This window comes from Mytilus californianus, unplaced genomic scaffold, assembly GCF_021869535.1.
Source record: "Mytilus californianus isolate M0D057914Y unplaced genomic scaffold, xbMytCali1.0.p SCAF_1, whole genome shotgun sequence".
NCBI lineage: Eukaryota > Metazoa > Mollusca > Bivalvia > Mytilida > Mytilidae > Mytilus > Mytilus californianus.
In genome coordinates, this window is record NW_026262581.1 from 126717147 (window position 1) to 126736762 (window position 19616).

Below are 19616 nucleotides of genomic sequence, written 5' to 3' on the forward strand. Positions count from 1 at the left end.
CCTCATGAAAACTATGCATAATTTCTTAAATCGTCCTAAACGGAAGTCTAGTTTATTACTTAAAAGTCCAACCGATGACGGAAACAATATCCGGACGCCTTTATTATCGTTTTTCTCCCAAAATAACCCAAACGGAATAATCATAAGCGAGGATGACAAATGCAACTATGCATGGTACCTATAGGACACAAAGGCATGATGATTAATTTATTGTGGAAGGAAGAGAAGCGACACACAAAATGAGGTCTTCTCGTTTTTAAAAATGTATAGATTGATAAAGGGAGAATACATTAAATTGTGTTTGTTTGATATGTATGTATATATGTTTATTGTGTTAATACATGTTGGTCACAAACTGTAAAGTTTATAAGACAATAAAATATTTGATTTGATTTATACTAAAAAATTGAATTTCATGGAAAGGGAGATAACTGCAACTTATTACTCTTAAACGGAAACGCGTTTACTCTTATCCAGAAAATGTAATGTTTTATTATTGACTAATTGTCTGAACACAGAAAGGCATATCCAATATTTAATCAACTAAAAATAAAAAGATATAAATGAACACAAATCCAAATGCAATTTTATTTCCTCAATAGACTTGTAGCATTAAAGTCGAAGGTAATTTTATTTTTGTATCATTAAGGAGACAATCATTTGATTTTCCGGGGTGGGGTTTGCAGGAAGATTTTGAAAAATAACATCCTAGCCTGGTAAGAGCCGAAAATAAATAACCTTGCATAAGAAAGGATTTAAATGAATATTCTATAAATAAACACAAAGTGCAGGAAACAGTTGTGCACAAAAGTGAAAATAATTTTTTTTTACGTACGGTTATGCTGGTAAAAAATTTGTTTTACTAATTTTGTTGATAAAATTACAAACATTCCTACGCAGGTCTTTAAAACCGGTGCATAACATATGCGCGAATTTGCATTACATATGCGCGGATTTGTATTACATTTGCGCGAAAAAAAAATTATTACGTTTGCGCGGATTTAACAATAATAATTTACAGTTTAATTTGACATTTACATGCTGTTTCGTTCCTGCCAAGTGAACTCGTTTAGTGGGTTTATATATACATGGCAATCATAACATATCTCCTTATTTTTATATGTGTACAAATAAATAGACGTGTATATATTGGCTGCCACGACAGTTTTTAATATTCACATTAAAATGTTAAAAGTATACTGAGAAATTTTAAAAATCACATTTTAGATCGTAAAACGTTAGCACTATATAGAACTAACAATATGTACGTCATGTCCTTTTTACATCAGTTCAGAATATGAGCCATTCCCCTATGCTACTGTCTTGATTTTGTAAACTTTTATCGAACCCAATGTTTGGATCTTGCGCTACCAGGCTTGCCATAAATGGAACCGACAGCACATCACTGTAGTTTCAGGAAATTTAAGGCAAACATCATTTCTTGTTCATCAGATAAGATAAGATAAGATAAGATAATTTTATTAACCAATCATGGTGCCCAAAATTTGAGCTATACAATCATATGAGTTACAAAATAAAGCACAGTAAATGATTAGAATGATTAGAATGATTAAAGTACATTGAAACAAAAACATGTATACACATTTAAACAAAGTAACATAATTATAAACCATGTTAGATTCAGATTCAGACTAAATATTTTATTAAAGTCTCACCACTTGTATAAAATTATACATTCTAATATGCATATAAAACATTGCGTATAACAAAAAATATTTGAATACATATATAAAACATATAGTACACTAAAACTAACAGTAAAATATCATTAGCTTAAATACTAAAACATATACAAGCGCCATTCTATTAAGAATTATGAGAGACTATTAAATGATTAATTATATACAATATTTAACATAATTTTTAAACTATATATATCTAAGATTTAAAATACATCATCAGCTATATACAAATAAGAAATTTGTTCTTCTACATAAATATTAAAGCAGGTTTTAGCAACTACCTGACATAGTTCTTAATTTCTGAATAAAAATATAAACTTCTCGTCATTAGACAAGTTATAAAATTGATCATTATGTTTTACTGCTTCACTATACAATATATTTCGAAGGTCTGCATATAAAGGACATAAAGTAAATACATGTTTTTCATCTTCAATTTCATTTTTACACATAAAACAAGATCTTTCATTTATTGGTTTATTCTCATATCGTCCCGTTTCTATTTTAAGTGGAGCAACGCCACATCTAAATTTTGCATAAGCACTTTCAAATTTAATAGACATATTTTGTTTAAAATATAACTCTGTACAATATTGTGATTTATATAGCTTATAAGTACGAAGCTTGTTACCATTACCCTGTGACAAAATTTTCGTTTGCCATTCTGCAATATATTTATTAAATAAAACGTTTTCAAGTTGTAGAACAATATTCGTATGCAGCACACTATCAAAACTAGTATACAAATCAAAATAATAATCTTTAAGTTTTTTCATGACTCTATTACACCAGTTTTTTTTATTATTTACAGCATTTTTATGTGACCATTTGAAAACTTTATAATTTATTCTGTCATTGGCCATGACACTACATCTTGCCCAGTGCCTAAAGACGCATGTCCATTGTTTTACACTAGGTGGTCTCCAGCCCATGTCCCCGTTAATAGCATCATTTGGCGTATACTTGCCAACACCCATAAAAAACCTGATAGCTCTGTTCTGGACAGCGTTTATACAAGAAAATGAACGAGTGCCCCAAATGGATGCACCGTAGCTGATGACTGACCAGACCAGAGTATCAAATAATGTTGTAAAGGTACTGTGCTGGAAACCACCATGTGCTTTACTTTTAACAATCAATAAACTTAGAGCTCGACTTGCAGACCTTGCTACAGCTTTAGCCATCTCATTATAATCGAGTAGACCCAGATATTGGTAACAAGATACTATTTGTACTGTATTATTATTTAACAAAAAAGATCTAGATGTTTGTTGAACCGAAGGGTTCCTAAAATGGACAACTTTAGTTTTATCTAAGTTCACATTCATACAGTTGGTAACACACCAACTACTTAATACATCTAATCGAGTCTAAATTATTTTCATTTTCAGCAATAAATACAATGTCATCAGCATATAAAAGTATACCAACTTTTTCACCATCAATGTCTACACCAATGTCTAGTGCTTTTATTACATCAATTAAATTATTAATAAAAAATATTGAACATAACAGGCGATAATACACTTTCTTGTTTTAAACCTGAATTAACGCTAAACCAGTCTGTCATATTACCATTAAGTTTAATACAACATTCTACATGTGAATATATAGCTTTCAATGTACATAAAAAATGTGTACTAATTCCTAAATCATCCAATTTAGTAAACAATAATTTTCTACTAACAGTATCATACGCTTTTTTAAAATCTATGAAAGCTGTGAATGTTGATAACTTTTTCAGTTTTCTAGTTTCAATAATTGAAGTTAATGTACTTAGATGGTCAATTGTACTTTTACCTTTACGGAAGCCATTTTGCTCATCATGAATAATATCTCTTTGTTCTAACCAATACACTAATCTATCATTTAGTACACTGCAATATAATTTATATGCACAGGGAGCTAAAGTTATGCCCCTGTATGACAAAGGATCTCGTGGATCTGAAGTTGAAGACTTAGGAATTGGGGTTATAATACTTTTACCCCATACAGAAGGAATTTTTCCATACTTGAAACATATATTAAATAACTTATGCAAAGTTAGCATCAATGCATTATTTCTAAATAATTCTACTGACAACTGATCAATACCAGGTGACTTGCCATTTTTACTTTTAGCAACAGAATTTACTACGTCTTCAAACAATATTTCCCTATCTAAAAATTATCTGGAATATTAATATTAACATTAGTGTCAATGGTCTGATTATTACAATTTAATAATTTATTAAAAGAGGTTTTCCATTTATTTAACACAGTGTTTGTATCTGTACTAGTTGTCCCATCGTCTAGTGTCACTTCCATCGGTATAGATTTCTGTCGTTCATTTCCAGCACCGACTTTACCAATCTTCTTCCAGAACTCTCGAGGATCCCGTTGTTGGTCATCTAGAAGTTGTTCCTGACTGTGGTACCAACACTGTCGTTTAGCTTTCTGACTGCTTTTGTCGAATAATTTCCGTTTTTCTACAAATATATGGCGTAAATCCTTCTTGCAGCCGCTATGACACTTATGCCACGCACGCTCGGCTTTACATACATCGTTCCAAAGTAGTGTTAAGTTGTCGTTCCACCACGATTTTTTCATTCGTCTCCTTTTGTTACTTTTGCCATCATATATATTAGTTTTACGTTTATTTAGCTAAAATTATTGTTATTGACAAAACATTAAGTTATTTTGGAAGCCACTGTGACCTGGAGAAATTATATTTCTTAATCAATTTATAGCCCTAGGCCTATGGGTACAACTCTTGATCGATTTTATTATATATTTTTTTTTCTTTTTTTTTCAAACAACATTGATATTTTCTAAGAGTTTCTTTCGTTCTTCAAAAAGGGAGTGCAATAATTTAGATAAGTTTGAGTAGCAAACAAATCTTCAGATAAAAGAATCCAAACAAATTTAATTTCATCAGATAACTTTGAAAATTTTTTGAATTTAAAATTTAAATTAGACAGATGTTGAGATCTTGTATCTTTTAGAACAGGACATTTTAAAAGAAAATTTTGTTCATCTTCAACTGCGTTCTTACATAGCTTACACTTTCTGTATTCGGCTTTTATACCAATATACCTCCCTCTTACGATTTCAAGGTCAATCGACATGACAAATAGTTCTAAATCTTGTAATTATTTGCCTGTCTTTTTTTATATTGTTAAATATGGTTCAAACATAAAAATATTTTTAAATTTTCTGTAAGTTATTAATTTATTGCCAGACTGTATATTGGTACACTTCCCAGATTTGCTTTCTGAACTATCTACCCAAATTTCTTTAAATTTTATTGTTAGAGAATTTTTTACTTTTTTTAATATATGGTTTTGTTTAAAGTTTGACTGGTTTACAAATATATCTGTGTTGTGTTCCCAAGTCCCAATGGTCATTACTTCCTATTGTTATTCGTCTTGCTTCTTTCGCAATCTGAGGTAATATATGCTAATTTACTGGAGTATATTTTAGCATGTGCATGGCTATCTCAAAATCAATCAGCACAATTGTAGGTTTGAATTCACAATAGTACATAGTGCTAAAATATGGTCCAGTAAATTAACATATATTGACAGGGGACGCCAATCGGAGTTTTCTTTCTTTGTACGTTACGTTTCTACCAAGGAATATATTACATTAGGTAGCAATATATAGTTAGGAAAAAAAATTAAAATTTACCCTCATAAATTTTACCATCCCCTTTTCCTTGCTTTCTTTCAAATTAAGCTTATTGTTTGTGTCAAATATGTGCATATGTATGTAATCAGTATCTTCTATAGATTTGATATCCAGTAGTTGAAATGGTTAAAGATAATTTGTTTTTGGTGTATCCATGGCAACAACCTGCATGTATTTGCTATAAAATATTACAAAAAAGGGGTAGGGGTAAAGATGTCACACATTTTCCCAAAATTTGGCCAAAAGTATAATTTCAATCCCTTGGAGTGATACCTTTTCTGAAACTGTTTACATATATCAATCAAGAGATCAAATAAAAATCATATGTCTTTCGTCTCATTTTTTTGTAAAATTGCGTCAAAAAGTTCGTTTGAAAAAAAAGTGTTTGTAAACATTACAAAAATTTCTGGACATGTGGCCGGTCTGGCTATGAAAATACGGACAGTCAAACAGAAAATAGCCATAAAATGTATCAGATTTGTAATAATTATTATACAAAAAATTACAGAGATAGCATTGAAAGACCAATTTGTCTGTTGCTGTTGTTGTAGTTCCGTGTTTCTGTTGTTCCGTTGTTTTCCACTTATAGTTGATATGTTTCCCTCAGTTTTAGTTTGTTACCCGGATTTGTTTTTGTTTAATCGAATTACGACTATTGAACAGCGGTAAACTACTGTTGCCTTTATCTACTCCAATATTTTTAAGTATGCGAGTTGATCGACGTGCATCTTTAGAATAACTGGTTCCATCTATGCGAGTTCGCCGGGTAAGAATAGTTATAAAATATTTTATGGATACATGACGACGGTCAGAGGGACTTTAGCCAAAAGTAAAATCACAAAAATACTAAACTCCGAGGAAAATTCTAAAAGGAAAGTCCCTAATCAAATGGCAAAATCAAAAGCTCAAACACATCAAACGAATGGATAACAACTGTCATATTCCTGACTTGGTACAGGCATTTTCTTATGTAGAAAATGGTGGATTGAATCTGGTTTTATAGCTAGCTAAACCTCTCACTTGTATGACAGTCGCATCAAATTCCATTATATTGACAACGATGCATGAACAAAACAAACAGACACAATAGGTAAAAATGTCAAAAATAGGGGTACAGCAGTCAACATTGTGTAATCATCTTAATCACTATAAAAACAAACAAATGTAACGAAGAAGCACAAAAAGGCATACACCAAATTTAACATCCTCATTATGCTTTTTTATTATACGATTTTATTTATCTTTGTAAAATCCACCCATAAAGGATGGAAGGTTTTAAGTACTAGCGTAAAATCGCGCGTTTGAAATTCGCACAGGTAGACATAAAATAATGTTGTTCAAAGTATGACGGGATACATAAGTAGAGAGTCACGTAAAATGGATATCACAAAAAACAGACTTAACAGTAAAAGTAATATTAATAAATAAAATAATTTTGTCGTTCAAAGTATGACGGGATACATAAGTCTTAAGTATAGAGTCACGTCAAATGGATATCTAAAAAAACAGACTTAACAGTAAAAGTAATATTAATAAAGACAAATAAAAGAATACTATAACACGTTATTAAGGTAAATAGGGTGTCTTCCTCCATCTTGGATTTTGAAATACCAGAAAACAATCGGTCTAGATCTTTAAGAAAATGTGCAAATTTTGAGAGTAGGTAATTCATGTGTAAGAATTTTTATTTCAATATAGAAAATGACATGTTTTATCATATTTATGGTTGTATTTTACAAAAAACAGATACTTTTGTTTGATTCAATTTTTTTCAAACTTTGCCACATAAGGGGAGGCAACTCAAATGTAAGGGCAGATAATTCAGATAAAGTTACTTTTACAATAGAATGTGTTAGGAATTTACCTATTTTATTATGTAGCAAGAAAACGGGTCCCGTGACCCCATTTTTTCTTTTTCTTATCTGAAATCATAATATTAGAGCTATCTTCTCATATTTTATCTCAAAATTCTATGGTGTAGTTTTTGTTTTATGGCAGAAAATTGGGTTTTCCATGCATAATCTCTACAAAATCTGTCAATTTTGCACAACCTGTAGCGTGAAAATAAGCCCCGTGACCCATTCTTTTTATTATTTTTTTTAAAAAAGCATGATATAAACTACATTTTGGCAAATTATTAAAAAATTCTATGGATTATAATTAAGACACCCCATCTACCTTAAGATGATAAACAACGTCAGTATGCAGAATCTATACTTCAAGACCATCGTGTATTATTTGTGAAGTGATGGCCACATTTCGCAGTAACCCTTTGGACTAGGCGAAATAAATAAAGAAATCTAACGAAAGAAAATATAAAATAATGGAAAGGACTAAAGTTATTCAATTAAGTTTGGCCATGTTTTTTGGCTTGAAATTAAAAGTCTTATAAGGATTTGAAATAAAATACACACAAATCATATACTTCAAAATTACTTAAATCATTTAGAGTATATTATATCAAAATAAGACATCGAATTTTGCACATATATTTAACGTTTAGCAATATAATACCTAAATGTGCCAATAATTAGGATAACTTAAGCCTAGTACAACTTTGGGATTTATCATAGGCAATCTGTGTTGATTTTAGAACTATGACGACAGAATTATGTAAAGGTAGGATTCCGTTGCATGATAGATTTGTATTGTAGATTTATTTTCACTGAACACAGTATTTCTTTTTTGTAAAACACTGCAACTTCAAAGAAGGTGTTTAGGAAATATTGCAATGACAAAAAAGTGATTCCGCGGAAAGTTTCATTTGGTTCGCAATAACTACATGCAATATCTCAAATAATTTCCCTGTGAGTTTTTCTATACATTAGAGTCATATAATACATTTACATGTTACTGCCTATATCTGAATATAAATATATTTAAAAAGTATGTCTACTCAAAAATTTGTTATTTATGCCAAATTTAAAAAAAATAATTTACATTGTGACTTTATTTCCTGTGAAATTTTTACCTGTGACTTTTTTTTCCTGTTACTTTTTATCCGTGCCTTTTTATGTGACTTTTTTTCCTGTGACTTTCTTTTCTAAAATTCTTTTTACGGATAGAGTTTCAGCTGATACATGCAATGAAATGGTGTCTAGGATCTTTGCACTGTTGTTTCAATATAGATTCTACCACTGCATCGAGTGTGATACGATATTTGGTGGTGGAATCTGTTTCTCTAATGGTTTTCAAACAATATGCAGGCAAACTTATTCCGTCTTTTCGAATGATCTGTAAAAAGATGTGTTCTTTCTATGTGACGTCATCAGGCATGGTCGCCTTTTTTCATGCCGTCACAATAGAAAATTCAGAGGAAAGCAAGTAAATTCGACGTCATAATCGGATTTTAACCAATGAAGAACTGAGATCAAACGAACCACACGTTGATTACATTTTTTTTATACAATGGGTGCAGAAAGGGATAAATTGACGAAGAATTAGAGAAATATAGATTCTACCACTGCATCGAGTGTGATACGATATTTATCCACTCGAGACAGTTAAATTTTCAAATTTAAAACGCGAGGCTCGCCGAGCGTTTTAAATATTTAAAATTTAACTGTCGAGAGTGGATAAATATCGTATTACACGAGATTTGGTGGTGGAATCTGTTTCTCTAATGATTTTCAAACAATATGCAGGCAAACTTATTCCTTCTTTTTGAATGATCTGCAAAAAAGATGTGTTCTTTTTATGTGACGTAATCAGGCATGGTCGCCTTTTTTCATGACGTCACAATAGGAAATTCAGAGGAAAGCAAGAAAATTCGACGTCATAATCGGTTTTTTAACCAATGAAGAACTGAGATCAAACGAACCACACGTTGATTAAATTTTTTTTATACAATGGGTGCAGAAAGGGATAAATTGACGAAGAATTAGAGAAAATACTTTACACAACTGTTGTCCATGACACAAGGTCATATGGTAATGTAGCTGATAAATGCACTGATATGGCCATATCTTTATACTTTCCGCTAAAAGCCAAGTATAACGTTAAACAAATGTTGCCCATGATTTATCAGTAACATATCTTTATTGTGGACTCACAGCCATATCGTTAAGTGTTGAGTTGCTTATGATAAAATGTGTTTGAATATTGTCCTTTTGTTTATAAAGTATCATTGTAGTATTTCAAAAAGCGTTTCAAAGCATATGCACATATAAAATAAGTAATACCATCATAGCTTTGTCAAGTCCCCTTATATCAAAGTCTTGCCTCATGCAATTATTATCATTTTTTTTTTAAGAATGATAAGATCTTAATCCATTGTCAGTTCAATGTCACATATTAACATACACTAACACGGACTATGGACCATATTTTTATTGGAACCTTGGATTCAAGTCAAATGCAAATAGCCATAGATCCTGACCATGACTTAAAAGTTATATCAAAATAAATATACTGTTCAGGTCATAAATCAGACCATGAATACGTAAATGAAATTATGTTTTGCTTTTTGTTTTACATCAAACACTGTATAATTTGGTATAATGCACAAAATATTATTAAAAGATCAATCCTAACATATCATTAAAGAATACAATCATTATAAACAAGGTTTACAAATTTGTATTCTTCAGCACACTTGTATTTTTTTAGCGTAGGAAAGCAACAATTTTCTGGAAAACAGAATTCAACCATGCCATGATTTTTTATGGTCATGCATAAAGTCATCCGTTTGTCCACATCTCAGTACACCCCTCTGCCATAAATGCGTACTGGATAAAATATTGAGTTTCCAGTGATTAACTAAACTGGGGTATTTTTTGATATAATCAGTCATATCTCTTCTGAGGTTATTGTAAAGAGGGCATTCCAGAAGAAAGTGCATTTCATTTTCAATAGAATTTGAATTACAATATAAACAAATGCATTTTATATGTCATACACTCAGTATCAACATAGAAGTGATTGCTATATCAATTATTTAACTCTAAAAATGTTAACATTTATGATACCAGCACGTTTGTATTTTATCATCACATTTACTTTTAAGAAATGTATTGCTCAAATACATTTTCAAAATGGGTTTTCCCACAACAATTTTTAGTAACAAAACAAATATGCGGTAATACATACATGTATATGATAAGGACTTCTTTTACAGACAAACAGGTGTAATCCAAATGGGAGCCTCAATAACCCCTTCCCTGGTTGATTTAAGAATTTTTTAAATTATTGCAAATACTCTTGATTTATTCCCTTTTAATGAACATTTAGCACTATTATCTATATACACAGCTGATGGATTCATTCTTTTCAATTCTAGTCGGAATTGATCAACATTGCATATAATATACACCCGTTAATTGAAGTCACACATGAAATTTCACTCTAGCACCTAGTTTCTTGACGTCATAATTTTCAGAGGTAACAGATTTCTAAGCCAAAATATATAAGACGTAAAACTATACAAGTTTGAGCTTTTTAAAAAGCTGCACGGACTGCTGAGTTGTATCCTAATTTAAGGTAATATGTGTGTATGTGGTTGCCGATTTAGTATAGGAAATGTAGTATTTTTATATATTGATTGATATAAAATGGATTAACTTTAAGAGTGTGCGTTATACACCCATGCTTTTAAAATTTTGGTCACCTTACTTGTTGAAAATCAAATTTACATATTGACACGACTCTGAAGGTGTGCCTAGATTGGCAGAAGTTATAAATACAGATAATGCAATTTTGTAAACATTGTATAGGAACATTGTTTAGCAAAACAAATCGTGCATATTGCAGATTAACAACGCAAATAAACACGTATTAATAATTGATATTTCAATATTAAATTTCAGTGTGCAATATATGCTAAATAACACGAATTTGAATTATTGACAGTTGATTGGAACTGAAATACACATAGTTAATTTTCCGGGATTTGATGTCTTGTCCTGAGACGAGAAAAGTCTGTAATTCTTTATCTCATTTAAGCCAATTGCTGTTGCTGTATCTCAGCCACATAACAAAGCAACCAATTAGAATCTATATGTGATAAGTAATTATTTCAAGATGGCGTGTATGTCGACTGAAACTCATAGCTCCGCACCTGATGCGAAGCAATGATAAATCGTAAACCTATTGATAATTTGCTGTCGGTTTTCAATGGATTCATTACTGCTGAAATATTGCGTTTTATGATGTCATCAAATATATATCATGGATGATACAACAAAAGAAGTTGAAACGTCCAAAACAAAACTTCTTCTGAGGGGATATCATGAAAGGATAACAACCCCATTATAACAAAGGCATTACATAAGGAAAGAAAAGATTGTCTAAAATACACACGTGTTAACAAAAGAGTAATGCCTCTATTAATTAGTTCACTTGAATGGACTTTCTAAGGGTTTTTTTTTACGAAATAAAGGGAAAAGGGAGGGGGATTCTGATGAGTGTGTATAGATCAAGTGGCAAGATTAAGGGGTTAATAATCCTTTCCTGTATTGTACGTCGGATCATATTAGGTTTTTACTTTCCTGCGGTACCGCAGGAAGTTCTGTCAAGACCATCTCGTGTATATACCATGAGTGGCCTGTTCTGAATTGGTACCAGTTCGAGCTTAACTGTTTTATGATCTAGAAATTGTTAATCTTCACTCCCCTGAAACCAGGGGGTGATGCGAATATGACCCGACGTATCTAGGGATCATGGCCCTCGTTCTCTTTAGTACTAGTATTTAACCTGGAGAACTTGAGCCTCCATTGTCACCAATGGTGCACAGACTTGTCCATTAAATCAATTACGTCGGCATTCTGCTATCATGTCAGATTTCATCATTCGAAGTGAACTGCATGTGGCCGCTATTTTCCACATAAATTTTTTGTTTGTTATGCTTTGCCTTGAATAGATACGCATGCGCCGATTTGAATAGTCGTATATTTTTGTACTGATAAAAGTCGTATATCTTTTCAAGTTTTTCTTGGATTTAAGTGAATAAGTTTGTTTTAATCTTTGATATTTGTTATTACTGATACATTCTACAACTAAATATACCAAAATATGGATGGATTAGACATTATTGAGTTCGATCCGTTGTGTACAGAGTCTGCAGAGTCATATGTTGAGTCCGTTATGACACCAAAAGTCAACAAAGTTGTTGCGACAGCAGAAATTCACACTGCAGCGGATACTTCAGAGCTCGTAAGTAACTTTAATAATGGTGCTAGTCTGAAGAGACCACTAGACTCAGATTCCTCTAATAAAGATAGTGTCAAAAAGTTGAGATCAGACGACAGTAATTCTATAGGTACTACAGTTTGTAGTAATACAGATATGAGTGATTTAAAACATTTAGTATACAGTCTGACACAAAGTATGAATACTATGCATAGTTCACTAACAGAACGCATTGATACTTTGGAAAAGAACATGTCTAAAGACTTAGCACAGCTCATAGAACAAAAGGTGAAACATGAAGTCAGTCAGGCGAAGAAGGAGATTAACGGTAAACTATCTAGCTTTAAAGATCAAGTTAATGCGCTGGAGGGAAAAGTTAACAGTATGGAACAATCGTACGCCTCAGTAGTTAAACAACCGTCAGTAAATGATGAAAAGAAACTTAATATTGTCATTAAAGGTTTGCCCCATGGCAAAACCGAAGAGAATAATCCACAATGTACATTAAACAAAGTACATTCCTTAATTAGAGATGGCTTAAAACTGTCGAATATTAAGTTGTTAAAGGCTGAGCGCAAAGTGTCTCGTGATTCAAAATCTGGATTAATTATTGCAAAAGTACACTATTTAGAAGACAAAAAGTCGATAATGAAGGCAAAATCCAAGTTAAAGGGAAATAAATCATTCAGCAGCATTTATATAGAAAACGATATTCCGTGGGAGGTGCGCTCTCAACAAAATAATCTCCGCACGATTCTCAAAGAAACAGGAAAGTCTGATAAATATAAAGTGGTTGGTTCTAAAATCGTACGTAATCGCCGTGACGGAAGCGACGGAAACTAGGAATTTCTACATCTAAGTTCTTGGAATGTAAATGGATGGTCTATGTATGACAATGATAATTCAGCGTTTAGGAAAAGCGTTCTTCTATGTGGCGATTATGATGTTATAGCTTTATGTGAAACATTCTTAAGAAATTCTGATACCATAAGCGTACCTGGATATAGATTTATAGGGAAAAACCGTTCGGTGTTGCATCGCAATGCTAAGAGAGGCTCAGGCGGTGTGTGTTTTCTTATCAAAGATAGCGTATATAAATCTTTTGATGTGACCTTGCTAGATTGTTCAAAAGAGGATATTCCGTGGATTAAATTACAAGAAAAAGGATCAACTTTATGTTTTTGTTTGTGTGTCTGTTATTTACCACCGGAAGGTTCTTCAAGACGGTGTGAGCCGTAAACGTTTTTTGTCGACCTTCTCTACCAGATTTATATGTATCAAAATGAAGGTACTGTGTGTATATCTGGCGACTTCAACTCACGTATCGGATATAATACTGACTTCATTGAAGGTGTTGATCGCATCCCTTCTCGTGAGGTAATCGATAAAACCGAGAATCACTGCGGAGATTTGTTTGTGGATTTCTTAGTTGATAGTAATTTTTGTGTTTTGAACGGCCGTATAGGAAACGAAAACAATTATACATGCGTTTCAAAGAAAGGAAAGTCAGTTGTGGATTATGTAGTGGTACCGCATGAATCTATACCTTCAGTGAGCGATTTTAAGGTAAATACGATATCCGACCTGATCGACCGATACAACATGGACGTGCCAGATAAAACACCGGATCATTCGATTCTCGAATGGAAATTAGCTGTTATGAATGAAGGTCTGAATGATGAACCAGCATTTGAAACACAATTCAAGGGAAATAAAATATATGATACGTCAAAGTTGCCAACAGAATTCTTGAATTCGGAAGATTGTGTTAAAAGAATTAGCGAAACTGTCAACCGCATTGAAAATGAACTTTCATCAAATAGATGTATCAACGAAGCATATGGAGCTTTCACTAACTTTTTAATGAACGAAATGGATCTAGCCGGCCTAACTGTAACCAATCCTATCAAATATGAACGTAAATCGAAGCAAAGTAAGGCAAAGACTTTCTTAAGGCCTTATTGGAGTGACTTACTACAGCATAAGTGGAATGCAGCAAGCAAAAGGGAAAAGTTATGGCTAAAATGTAATGTCCACACAAACATTAAACGTAAATTAAAACAAGAGTATTGTGTTGCCCGAAACGATTTTGACAAACATTTACGGAAGGCAAAACGAAATTATCAAAATACACTTCAAATGGATTTGCTGACTGAACTTGAAAAACCAAACTCTAGAGATTTTTGGAAACAAATTGGCAAAATTGGAATTTCGAATGACAGGCGGGATCAAATACCGTGGGAGGTTATTGATAATAATGGCGAAGTAATTACAAATAAAGACTGTGTATTACAAAAGCGGAAAACGGACTATCAAACATTGTTCAACGATCAACCGGACAGCATTTTATATGATGAATGTCACCTAGACAGAATAAAGCAGGGTAAAATTTCATCAGACCCTGAACTGATTGATACATCTTGTTTGAACGAACCCATCACTCGTTGTGAAGTTGAGGAAGCGGTGAGCAGATTGAAATTTAGAAAGGCAGCTGGCATAGACAATATCCCAGCAGAAGTTCTAAAAAACAAAACCTGTATCGATATGTTACAAAAGATAATAAATTTTTTTTTTGAAAATGGTGTTTCGCCACTTGAGTGGAAACAAGGAATTATAAATCCAATAGTGAAACCAAATAGTACAGACTTTCGTGTTCCTTTGTCATATCGTGGGATCACACTTTTGTCAGTGCCATGTAAAGTTTATTGTGACATTCTTAATCGTAGGTTTGGAGATTGGATAGAAGATTCGGGTGTACTGGTTGATGAACAATGTGGATTTCGTAGAAAACGAAGCTGCCTAGATCATATATATAGTTTGTACTCTATCATCAATGACCGTAAATTGTCACGTCTTTCAACCTTTGCCTGCTTTATTGACCTGAAGAAGGCGTTCGACAATGTGAATCGGGACTGTTTATGGTTCAAATTACAATCGTTTGGTGTTAACGGAAAAATCTTAAATGCTGTTAAATCTTTGTATGACAACACAACATGTTCTGTGCGTGTTAACAACGTCTTTACGTCAATGTTTCCGGTTTCATGTGGAGTGAAACAAGGGTGTTTGATTTCTCCGACGCTTTTTGCTCTGTATATCAATGACTTAGCTACAGAAATTAAGTCTTTAAATAAGGGTATTGATATTGATAGTATAAATGTAAGCATCTTACTATATGCAGACGATATCGTTTTACTAGGTCCAAATGAGGCTAGTTTACAATGTATGCTTGATTGTGTTAATGCATGGTGCCATAAATGGAGAATAAGTATTAATTGTAGTAAATAAAATGTCATACAATTTAGGCCTAGCTCTGTTCAGCGTTCTACTTTCAATTTTTTCTGTGGTAGTCATAGTTTAGTCTATGTAGACTCATACAAATATTTAGGTATATGGTTCACTGAACATGTAACATGGAATAAAGCCGTTAAAGAACTCTCTAAATCTGCCAGTCGAGCTTTGAGCTGCTTGACTGTGAAATTTTACGCTTGTGGTGGTATGACGTATCAAGTGTTCACAAAACTGTATGAAAGTTTGGTACAACCAATATTGTTATATGGTGCGTCGATATGGGGACTTACGGAACATAGACTCATTAATAACGTTCAAAACAGGGCTAGTAAAATATTCCTTGGAGTGACTAAATTGACTAGCAATACTGCAGTACAGGGTGATTTAGGATGGCTGTCATGTCATGCTAAACAAAGACTTGAAGTTTTAAGATTCTTTTATAAACTTGAAAATTCAGATAATTCTCGTATTTTGTATAAGATAAATCTATGGTCGAAACGAAAACGTAGATCTTGGAACTTTAATGTGGTTAAATTATTTCGCAACATGTCTGTAGAATACTTAATGCAGCCCGGAATTAGCAAAGAACTATTTTTTAAAGTGATTAAAAGTAAATTACGAATATTAGATGAACAGTTGTGGTTTACCAAACTTTGGAATGACAATTCGAATGTGAATGGAAACAAGTTGAGACTATATAGACGTTACAAGAAGGACCTTAAACCTGAACACTATGTTATTAACGCAATGCCACGCCACTTACGAAGTCATTTATGTAAACTTAGATGTGGAAATTTACCTTTGTCTGTCGAGACGTGTCGTTATACGAAACCACCAATACCTTTAGAAGAAAGAATTTGTCCATTTTGTAATAATGCTATAGAAGATGAGATACACTTTTTGATTAATTGTGACATTTACAGTGACTTAAGGTTTAATTTGTTTCACAGAGCTATGGTCATGGATAATTCTAATACAGAATGTCGAATTACAATACGAGTTATCTACCTTGGTGCATAATATGATAAGAAGACGTCGCGCACTGAAAAGCAATCTACACTCTTGTTTGTATATTTCCGTAAAAGCCAAAGTTACATTTAATATATTCATTTTTCTAATTCATTTTATTTATGTTTCATTTATTTACTATTTTACTGAGAGGCTTTAAAATTTAAAAAAAAAAAAAAACCCAAGATTATTTCAATTTATTCTTCGCAATCTGTTTATATAACCCCCTTAAAACATATTTTTTTTATCACATATCATTTATTTTTTTACTAATGTACGTCATACTTAATTGTGTCATTTCTATTTTAAGTTATTTTTTTTATTTAATTAATGAAAAAATTGTGTAAAATTCGGATAATTTTAAACATTTTTGACATTTTAATACGTTTTACAATTTGTATTTGTTAAATAGTTATATATTTGTATATATAGTGACTCATAAGCCTGTCTAGGCTGGGTATTTGTCTTATTTTATTGTTATGCAATGCATTTTATATAACCTGTATAAAAATCTGTAGACAAGTATGTGACACTTTAATAAAATAAAAAGTCACGTGACTTTTCAGCCTAACATTGAACTAGCCACTCTTGTAGATATGTGAAAGTTTCAAAAACCCACCCACCTCCCCTTGCAATCTACCATCTAATAACAATTTCTTTTGTCTGCTGCTGTTTTATTAATTTTTCAGGATGACCAGAAAAAGCCGGATCCATAATGTTATTGGACTAGATAGAGAGGACAAACAAAGCCGATGGATTTGCTTGCTGAATCATACTTTCGAGAACTATATATGTTAATGTTAATTTTAGTGAGTGGCTTTTACTTTTACCGAGATATTCAGATACCAGCAGAGTGAAAATGGAACTATCAATATGCGTTATTAGTTTGTCCGTCAGGAATGCATTAAACTTTTTATTTTCCTTTGTTAAAGATCAGCATTTATCTTGATTACTTGATTTTAATTTGTTCATTATATTGTAATAAAATGATTTGTCACAGGCAGAAACGTATGTCGGGATCTGGCAAGATTAAGGGTTAATGATCCTTTCCTGTATTATACGTCGGATCATATTAGGTTTTTACTTACCTGCGGTACCGCATGAAGTTCTGTTAAGACCATCTCATGTATATACCATGAGAGGCCGGTTCTGAATTGGTACCAGTTCGAGCTTAACTGTTTTATGATCTAGAAATTGTTAATCTTCACTCCCCTGAAACCAGGGGGTGATGCGAATATGACCCGACGTATCTAGGGATCATGGCCCTCGTTCTCTTTAGTATTTAATCTGGAGGAACTTGAGCATCCATTGTCACCAATGGTGCACAGACTTGTCCATTAAATCAATTACGTCGGCATTCTGCTATCATGTCAGATTTCATCATTCGAAGTGAACTGTGGCCGCTATTTTCCACATAAATTATTTATTTGTTATGCTTTGCCTTAAACTTGATTCTTTAATTAAAACAGAACTATGTTAATCTAGGAAAGGACAGTTATTGCTGTTAATATTTGATATATTTGAAATAAATTTCTTTGGGTAAATGTTAGCAGTATATTTAGAGAATTCTTGATTATTTAATGAAAAAATATCACCAAGATAACGGTAAATGTTGTTGAAATTATCAATTAGAAATGAATTTAGACGGGTTTTTACTGAGTTTGTTCGTCAACTGTGATTCATAACAGCACATGTACAAGTCTTCTATTAAATGGGTACAATTGGTGCCCATAGGAATACCGAAAACCTGTCGATAAACTTTATTGACGAAACGTACAAACATGTCAATGAAAAAATTTACAGCTTTAATCATCTCATCACACATCGAGTAAGTATATCTATTATATTTACCTTTCTCATTAAAAACAAGGCTGTATATGAGTTGCTGCAAATAAATTTGCAATCAGATTTTTCAAACGACGATTCATGAATACATATATATTTGGTAAGAGTCTCGTCTATCATCTGTCATAAAAAACCTGTTTCAATTTCAAAATTTCACATTCGGTCAAGAGTAACACGACTGGTGTCGCATGTGGAGCAGGATTTGCTAACCCTTCCGGAGCACATGAGATCACCCCCAGTTTTCGGTGGGGTTCGTGTTGCTCAGTCTTTATTTTTCTATTTTCTGTTGTGTGTACTGTTGGTCTTTTTCTTATTTAACCATGGCGTTGTCAGTTTATCTTTGACTTTGAATGTCCCTTTGATATCCTTCGCCTCTCTTTTGGCATGTGCCTTCAAGACCTAGCGAATTAGTCGGGATCAATTGAACCCTTGTCTACTTTTTATCAGGAGTTTCATTACAAAAAATTCTGTCAGGTTCTTAAGCAAGCACATGACAGCTACAGTCAAACCTCGTTAAGTCGAAGTCGAACGGACCGGACGAAAGTATTCAACTCATCCAAGGTCGAGTGTTTCGTAATAAATTTTTTGAATGCATCAAATACAATATGAGATTTTTGTAAACTAGATATTTTGAACATTGCGCATTTCTGATATGATAATTAATTATCGTGTATTCAAGCTCCATATTGTTTGGTCCATCATAATAATAAAACACAAAATTTCAGATACAAAACATTCACAAACAAAATCAATACACAAATATTTACAAAGGTCAGTCACTATTAATTATGGAATCACTAGCAGGACATAAGAAGTCCTGAAAATTCACTGATAAGGGTCGTCTTCTCACCGTCTACTTTGCATTCAATTTTTGTAAATTTTTCATAATTGTCTTAATCCTTTTAATTATTGTTATTAATGAATTTTATTCAAACAATTCATTTGATCTCGGCTTGGGTCATTTGAATTCGTTTTGTT